Source organism: Myotis brandtii, unplaced genomic scaffold (assembly GCF_000412655.1).
Source record: "Myotis brandtii unplaced genomic scaffold, ASM41265v1 scaffold684, whole genome shotgun sequence".
In the NCBI taxonomy this organism is placed as follows: Eukaryota; Metazoa; Chordata; class Mammalia; order Chiroptera; family Vespertilionidae; genus Myotis; species Myotis brandtii.
The window spans coordinates 1,598,040-1,607,506 of record NW_005370673.1 but is presented as its reverse complement, the minus strand read 5'-3'; positions in this window follow the sequence as shown (position 1 = coordinate 1,607,506).

Sequence of the window (9,467 nt, the reverse complement as noted above, 5' to 3'; positions counted from 1 at the left end):
GGGCAACCAAGCCTCCTGCTTGCTCCAGCTCCATGGCTGCCGGCCGCCATCTTGGTTGGGTTAATTTGCATATAGTCGCTCTGATTGGCTGATGGGTGTGGTTTAAGGCATAGCGAAGGTACGGTCAATTTGTATGTTTGCCTTTTATTAGTGTAGATGCTAGCCGTTCCTCCATGTCCTGCTTACATGGCAAGTGAACTTCATCATAGGCTTATCCTGAAATTACACATCCATTCACAACAGTGGTTTTGTATATTTTATCTCCAACCATTTATGTCTACAAACAGCTGAGATAGGCTTTCTTGTTTCCAAACATTTAGATTCAGGTTTGAAGAAACAAAGATTCCAGTTTTCACCAATAACCATGAACTTTAGGCCTCCATAAAGCTTGAGCGCAATCACTATAACAAAGAGACTTTAATTTAGCTTTCCAATCGTTATGCCAAGAAATGGGAGCAACAAGGAGACACTGGCAGATAATAATGTCTTTCTCTGTGGTTCATTGTTTGGTACAAAGACAGCTCCCACCTGGCAGGTGGGCCTCGGGAGCAGGCTCAGCCCAGTGGAGGCTCTGTCTTACTCTCTTTACTCAGGTTGAGAAGATTTTTCCTCCCCTGACAGCAAATATGTGGTGTCTTCTCCAAAGAGCAACTGGGACTCCCACAATTTAATTCTCTTCTGACACTAACTACCCAAAGTTAGCATCTGATCCACTGGTTAAGCATCCAGTCCCCAACACTCTCATCAGATGCCAGTCGGGAATTCCCACAATCCTCCTATTTGTAAGAATGGCTCAAAGAACTCAGGAAAGCACTTTACTTACTATTATCAGCTTGTTATAAAGAATGCAACTCAGGAACACCAAATAAAAGAGATGCATAGGGCAAGGTATGGAGGGCATGGCATCTTCATGCCCCTGTGGGAGCACACCCTCCCAGCACCTCCACATGTTCTCCTTCATGCAGGGGGTTTGATGGCACTCTCACTGCAGAGGCAGGGGTGACTAAATTATGGCCATTGGCGACTGAGCTGTCTTCAGCCCCGCCCCCTTCCCCGGAGGTCAGCGTTTGGGGGGAGGGTGGGGGTGGCCACTGGGGATGGGAGCTGAATGTTGAACTCTCTAAACATGGGTTGGTGTTTGGGTGACCAGTCCACATTCCTAAGCTACCGAGGGCCCTCAAGAGTCTCCTCATCAGGTAAACACAGCTACGGTTCCGAGGAGCTTGTTATGAGTAAAAAGACACTCCGGGTCTTAGGAGCTCTGTGCCAGGAACCAGGGACAAAGATCCAAAAGTTTCCCACAAGACCACGCATGTGGTAAGAATCTTTTTCCTGACAAGGCAGTTAGAAATAATAGTTGATTCTTTTTGGGGGGAAAAAAAGAGGTGTATTTTTATCACCATGTTTACTACAGTAGGATTATTAGGTGAAAATACTAATGTTGATAAGTATTTTGTTCAACAATATTTCATCCCTATAGTATCTTTCAAATCCCCTTTAAACATAATTTATTTCTCAGTCTTAAAAGCAAATATAGACTCTCTACCTGTATGGATCCTCAACGCCCAGGCTTATCAGACAGCCCCTCTCCTGCGTGACGCGATCTCTGAAAGGCAGAGAAAACTATCCAGCCATGGGCGCGCTCCACAGGCGCGCTCCACAGGCACGCTCCGGCAGCCTGAGACTGCAGGACCTGCCTTACAGCTGCCCCTCCGGTTTTGATGTAGGTTAGGGGTTGAACTGTGGTGCCCCAGGGGTGTTGAAGTCCTAATCCTGGTACCTGTAAATGTGGCCTATTTGGGAATAGTCTTTTGAGATGACCAAACTAAGATGAGGTCGTCAGGGTGGTCCCTCATCCATAAGACTGTGCCCTGATGAAAGGGGAAAGTGGGGCATGTAGAGAGGAAGCACAGCTAGAAGACTGGAGTGATGGTGCCCACGCCAAAAGCCTGCTGGAGAGAGGCCTGGGCAGACCTTTCCTGGCACCTGGGAGGGGCTGGGCTGGCCAGGCCAACACATGGTCAGTAGGAATGGCACCGGAAGCAGAGGAATTGCTGTTTTCTGCCACCCCCAGCGGCCTTCCTGTGGCAGCCCCAGGACACTCACACGATGCAATCACAGACCGGAGGGAGCCCTTTCAAATTACTTCCCATTTATTATAAAACTAGTGGCCCAGTGCACGAAATTCGTACATGGGATCCTGTGGCAGCCCCAGGACACTCACACGATGCAATCAATGAACACAGACCGGAGGGAGCCCTTTCAAATCACTTCCCATTTATTATAAAACTAGTGGCCCGGTGCACGAAATTCGTACATGGGAGTGGGGGGGGGGGTGTCCCTCAGCCCGGCCTGCACCCTCTCCAATCTGAGACCCCTTGAAGGATGTCCTACTTCCAGTTTACAAGGATCAGGCCTAAACCAGCAGTCAGACATCCCTCTCACAATCTGGGACTGCTGGCTCCTAACCACTCACCTGCCTGCCTGCCTGCCTGATTGCCCCTAACCTCTCTGCCTGCCGGCCTGCTCGGCCCCAACTGCCCCCTGCTGCCGGCCCGCTCCACCCCAAATGCCCCCTGATCCCCCCCAACTGTCCCCCGTGCCAGTGTGCTAGCCCCCAACTGCCCCCCCTGCTGGCCTGCTTGCCCCCAACTGCCCCCCTGCTGGCCTTCTCACTCCAAATTGCCCCCCCACTGTCCTGATCACCTCCAGCTGACCCCCACTAATGGCCTGCTCACCCTCAACTGGCCCCCCTGCTGGTCTGCTTACCCCAACAGCGCTGCTCCCCATCAGCATGATCACCCAAAACTGCCGTCCCATCCTGGCCTGATCACCCACAACTGCCCTCCCCTCTTGGCCTCTAACTGCCTCTACCTTGGCCCCGCCACCATGGCTTTGTCCAGAAGAACGTCTGGAAGGTCTCCCAGTCTAATTAACATATTACCCTTTTGTTAGTATAGATAGAGGCCTGGTGCACGGGTGGGGGCCAGCTGGTTTTCCCTGAAGGGTGTCCCAGATCAGGGTGGGGGTCCTGCTGGGGTGCCTGGCCAGCCTGGGTGAGGGGCTGATGGCTGTTTGCAGGCTGGCCAAGCCCCCCAGCGGGGACCCTCACCCCATGGGGGGGTGGCCAGCTTGGGTGAGGGGCTGAGGGCCGTTTTCAGGCTGGCCACAGCCCCTTCGGGGGGGGGGGTCCCACTGGGGTGCCTGGCCAGCCTGGGTGAGGGGCTGATGGCTGTTTGCAGGCTGGCCAAGCCCCCCAGCGGGGACCCTCACCCCATGGGGGGGTGGCCAGCTTGGGTGAGGGGCTGAGGGCCGTTTTCAGGCTGGCCATGCCCCCCGGCGACCCAAGCTCCCAGCCTCTCCTTTTTATCTTTTTTTTTTAGAGCCTCCTTGAGTGGAGGCCATGGCTGGCTGGAAGCAGGTATCTGGGATTTATTTATCTTCTATAATTGAAACTTTGTAGCCTTGAGCAGAGCCCAGGGCCGGCCAGGGCAAGCGGAAAGCTTGGCTTCCTCCATCGCCGGGGGCAACCCAAGCCTCCTGCTCACTCCAGCTCCGTGGCAGCCGCCATCTTAGTTGGGTTAATTTGCATGCTCGCTCCTGATTGGCTGGTGGGTGTAGCGAAGTGGTGGAGTGATGGTTAATTTGCATGTTTCTCTTTTATTAGTGTAGATTATCATGCATAATACAAAATTGTCCAACGTAAAAGTATTTAAAATGGACAAAATCACAGCACTCATTCTGAGGGAAGGAGGCCCCAGCTGGTGCCCAGGAGGCAGGCAGAGCTGCTCCAGATCGCCGGCACACATGGATGCTCTTTCCCTCTGGGCAGCGTAGCCATCCCAGAGCCAGGGTCGTTTCCCTAAGGGCTTTCCGCAGAGGGACACTGAGCTGCCAGGAAAGACTTGATCTTCCAAATTTGGGCCAGCAGCACGGCAGCCACTGCCCGCAGGAGGGCTCTTCTTCCTACCCCACAAACCCTGATGAGCTGGTGCTGGCGTGATGGGTGCACGGGCAGTTCTGCGCCCCCTGCACCCCCTCCCCCCCACACACATACACAGCATTACAGGTCCCACAGAGCCGCGCAGGAGGCCACCCCGATTATGCAGGGGCCACTCTGGGACTTAGGTATCCTCAAATGTGAGTGGCTGGGGCTTTGGGGTCAGAACAAGGGCTTAGGGTCATAACTACTAGCGCAGCCCAAAGGCCAGGTGCAGGGTGAGGAGTGCGCTGTCCAGTCTCCCACCACCGGGTGAGGCCGCTCAGGCGGAAGCAGCAGCTCTTTTATTATTATTACTAGAGGCCCGGTGCACAAAAATTTGTGCACTCGGGGGGGGGGGGGGGGGGGGCCCCCCCCCCCCCCCTGCCCCCCGAGTGCACAAATTTTTGTGCCCCGGGCCTCTAGTATATTATAAGACAAGATCAACTAATACGTGTTATAGCTAATAATTAAAAACAGTGCATCCTGGGTAGCACTAACTTCCTACTAGAGTTACACAGAAGGCAGGGGATTGGGTGATAACTGTGGACCTGAATAATGCGAATACTACTTCACATTTCTGCAAAGTTTTACAGCCCATAGTGTATTTTATTTCAAACGAGCCTCACAGGAACCATGTAATGTGAAGAGAATTATCCTCTTTTTTTATAGAGAGAGGTTAAATTACATCCAGTTAATTTGCATATACTCACTGATTAGCCAATGAAAAGGGTAGCGGTCGTACGCTAATTATCATGTTTCTCTTTTATTAGTGTAGATTATTATTCTTTTATTAATTTCAGAGAGAATGAGAGAGAGAAACACCAATGATGAGAATCATTGATCAGCTGCCTCCCGCACGCCCCCACTCCCCCACCCCCACTGGAGACTGAGCTCACAACCTGGGCATGTGCCCTTGACTGGAATTGAACCCGGGACCCTTCAGTCCACAGGCTGACGCTCTATCCCTGAGCCAAACCCGCTGGGCCTGGGTTTGGCTTTTGATTCTTTGGGAGGGCACGGGAGATGTCCACCTAAGTGCATGGCAATGTGCAGCGTGCACAGGCCAGTGGCCTCTCCCAGGCAGGGCCATCAGAGCTTGCAGCTGCCTGCCAGCTGTGGGAGCTGCGCACCGATGGCAAAGGCGCCGGGAACCTGGAAGGCCGAGGCCAGGAGCAGCCCCGGAAGACAAGCTCGGGGCAGCCCAGCACGCAGACCTCCTGGTCTCTCCTCCAGCCAGGGACTAACAGGAAAGTCAACACAAATGGCCGATAGCCAAAAAAAATATACTTAATTTGACTAGTAATCAGAGAAATGCAATGAAATGAAATCCCGGTTTTGACCTGGCAAGCACTTTAAGCGAAAGTGGTTCTCCCCATCATCGTGTGTCAGGGTAACTGGGTGCAGCCATTTGGGAGGGCTACTCAGCAGGATGTTGATGTGTGTGCCCTATGACCTAGTCATCCAGTTCTCTCTCTCCCCCCCCCCTCTCTCTCTCTCTCTGCAAGTTTGTTGGAAAATCTATTTCTTACTTTATTGATTTTAGAGAGAGAGGAAGAGGGGGAGGGAGAGGGAGAAGCAGAGAGAGAGAGAGACAGAGAGAGAGAGAGAGAGATTTGTTGTTTCACTTTGTTGTTGTTGTTAATCCTCACCTGAGGATATTTTTTCCATTGCTTTTCAGAGAGAGGGGGAGGAAGGAGGGAGAGAGAGAAACATGGATGTGAGACACATTGACTGGTTGCCTCCTGCACACACCCTGACATATGATAGGGAGCGAACCACAAACCAGGTACATGCCCTTGACCAGGAATCTATCCCTAGACCCTTCAGTGTGTTGCACGTACTGACACTCTAACCCAGGGTTGGGCAAACTTTTTGACTCGAGGGCCACAATGGGTTCTTAAACTGGACCGGAGGGCCGGAACAAAAGCATGGATGGAGTGTTTGTGTGAACTAATATAAATTCAAAGTAAACATCATTACATAAAAGGGTACGGGCTTTTTTTTTTTTAGTTTTATTCATTTCAAACGGGCTGGATCCGGCCCGCGGGCCGTAGTTTGCCCACGGCTGCTCTAACCATTTAGCACACCAGCCAGAGCTGTTCCACTCTTTTATGCATTCATTGGTTGATTCTAGTCAATCAATTGTGTGCGCTGACTGGGGTTGAACCTGCAACCTTGGTGTATGGGGACAACTTACCGGGGCCATTCAGTTCTCTATACAGAGAGAAGGGGAGGGAAATTGCACTGTTTATTACTGACCATCACGTATCTGTGGCCACATAGTAAAGCCGACTCTTAGTAGAGAAAAACAATCATGATTATCCCTCAAGGTTCTGTGGGTTGATGAGGCTTAGCGGATAGTTTCCCACTGGGCTGTAGAAAAGCTTCTTCATGCACATGTGTGGCAGTTGGGCTTCCTCCAGGAGGCCTTTGTCCCAAGGGAATGTGGGGCGTGTCCGTCAACAAGGCTCTGTGTGCGGCCTTTCTCCAGAAGGGCTTCTTGCATGATGGCCATCTCCAAAGACCACAGAGCGGAAATGCCAGTCCTCCTAAGTTAGGCCTCGAACTGTTACAGCAACTCCTTGCTTTCTGTTGGTTACAGTGAGTCGCTGTCGGCCCAGATTCAGTGTGGGAGCGGACTGTCAGGACAGGAAAGCCTGGAGGTGGACTTTATTGAGAGCTAACTTTGGAGACTAGATACAATCACAGACAAGGTTGTTTCATGGCAAAAAATTAGAAATCACCTAGATATCTCTTGATAGGAGACTGTCTACATGAATACATCTGACATGATACAGTATCACAGCATACAGGGTGAGAGAGAGCTATATACACCAACAGACAGAACTCCCAGTCACGTTTTTAAGTGAAAAAAAGCAAGTCACACAACTACAAAAGCAACATAAAATATTTGCAAAATAGTCTACAGCCATACCACCCTGCACGCGCCCGATCTCGTCTGATCTCGGAAGCTAAGCAGGGTCAGGCCTGGTTAGTACTTGGATGGGAGACTGCCTGGGAATACCGAGTGCTGTAGGCTTTTAAAAAAAAATTTTTTTTGCAAAATAATAGTAATAAAACACTAATCCCATATTTAATCTGTACTATATAATTGCACAGAATAAGGACATGAAGGATACAATTTAAGCTGCTAACAGGGCCTGCCTACTATGAGAAAAAGGAAATGAAATTGGGGTAAAAGTCAAGAGCAAGTTATAGCCACGATTCCAGTGTTTCTTTTATTGTTCTCACAGTGACGTCTATCCTCAATTCATAGAAAAATGAAAGTCTAACATGAGCTCAGCTGAGGTTTGTGGGATGGTAAGCTCTGTTCTTTTCACATTCCTCAACTGGCCCTATGACAGGGAGGCACATGTCAGCCACGCCTTCGCCTGCCCCTTCTGCACACGGGACCAGGACCTTCTGAAAATTAACTTAATAAATGGATTCTGCCTAAACTGATGACGCTAACATGAGGCAAAACTGAATGTGAGATTCAACTTATATCAGCCATTCTCTGTGTGAGAGAAACTGTAAGTGCACCAGTTCAGATCCTGTGCACACACTGGCAGAAGGTGAAGGGTGTCGCCCTGCGGTCTCTGTGGAGGAGGGGACTCACACCGGGACATGGGCTCCCCCACAGGGATGGCCTGCGGTGCAGAGCACTTAACAGCTATGGCGTCTGGATTGGCCTGGATTCACATCTGACTCTCCTATTGATAGGCCCTCAGGTTTTGGACAGGATTAGTTGAGTCCTAGACGCATGGTAACTTTTAGGAACAAATAATTATCATCTGTTTTGGGTTTAAGCTTGTTGAGGTATTATTTCAATCTGTATCACTCAAAGTAGCCGGTCAAAGAAGAAATCTTTACATAGAGGACTAGTCAAAAAGTAGATGGTCTGTGAACAATTTATCACGTCTATGACAAGATAAGGAGTTTGTACTAGAATGTAAACCAGTTAAAAACTTTCTTTCATCAAGAAAGCCTAATACTTTTTAAAATATATTTTATTGATTTGTTTACAGGGAGGAAGGGAGAGTGATAAAGATTTAGGAACATCAATGAGAGAGAAACATCGATCAGCTGCTTCCTGCACCCTCCTACTGGGGATGTGCCTGCAACCAAGGTACATGCCCTTGACCGGAATCGAACCTGGGACCCTTCAGTCTGCAGGCTGATGCTCTATCCACTGAGCCAAACCGGTTAGGGCAAGCCTAATATTTTTTTAAAATCTATTAACCTAATTGAACTGAGGGCTTAGTGGCATAGTGATTTACATTCTGGTGTAAGTTCCTAACCATGTGGCACACTAGTACACAGACCAGATTTTGATTAGCACTGATTTAAAGCTTCTTTATTCTTACATACTTTTTGCCTGCTTGGTCAATCAGTGTCTGAAAGAGGCTGTTTAAAAACTCCCAGAGTGATTGTGATTTTGTAAATGTGTTCCTGTAATCATGTCACATTTCTCAGCAGTGTTGTTAGGTACATATAAGTTGATGGTGACTTTATCTCGTTGGATTACAGTTTGTTTCGGCACGGTAGCTTACCTAATATACGGTCTTCCCTTATTCCTTAGCAACAAGACCCCAGTTTGGGTTGAAGTAGCAATGTACTCGGGTGATCATTTACAACTGCTGGTTAGGAAAGGCTGTGTGTAACTTCTGATGAAGACACCACTGCTTCTTAACAGTTCCTTTTCTTCTCCTGTCTGGATACAGGAGTGAGACTGCAGGTAAAGCATTCATTTTAGGATCACGAGGAAGCCATGAGAATGACATAACATAGAGAAAGAAGGAAGCCAGGAGTTCCTGACATTATGGGTCCCTAAGCAGGTCTGGCTAGCCCAGCAATGAACTACTTATATTGTTAAAATAAACTCTTTTTGTTGAAATCATTTTTGTTGGCTTTGTTAAAGACCTAGTTGATATGGTATGAAATTATCTCTTTTGTCCATTTTTATACATTAACTTATATCTTACAGGATATTAATATTGCTATGCTAGCTTTGTTTTTATAATACAACTAGTGGCCCAGTGCACAGATTTGTGCACATTGAAAGGGAACCTGGTGCAGGTGAATCAGATTTGGGGCCAACAGAGCCCCAGCAGCAAGCTAACCCACAGCCAATTCCATGAGGAATCGGGGTATCACCTCCCTACTCCCTTCTCTCTGAGTCTGGGGTGTGGGTGAACCAGATTCAGGGCTGACAGGGCAGCAATCTAACCTACCGGTTGGAGCGTCTGCCCGCTGGTAGTCATTGCGCATCATAGCTACCAGTTGAACGGTCAAACGGTTGCTTTGGCTTTTATATATATACTAGTATACTAGTGGCCCGGTGCATGAAATTCATGCACATTGAAAGGGAATTAATTAGAGGATGTGAGCGTGAGGCAGTCCACGTTTCTGAAATTCAATGACATGAATTTTAGCTATTACTTTGCCAAATAAATGGAATTTACAGATATCATTTAAAAGAGCA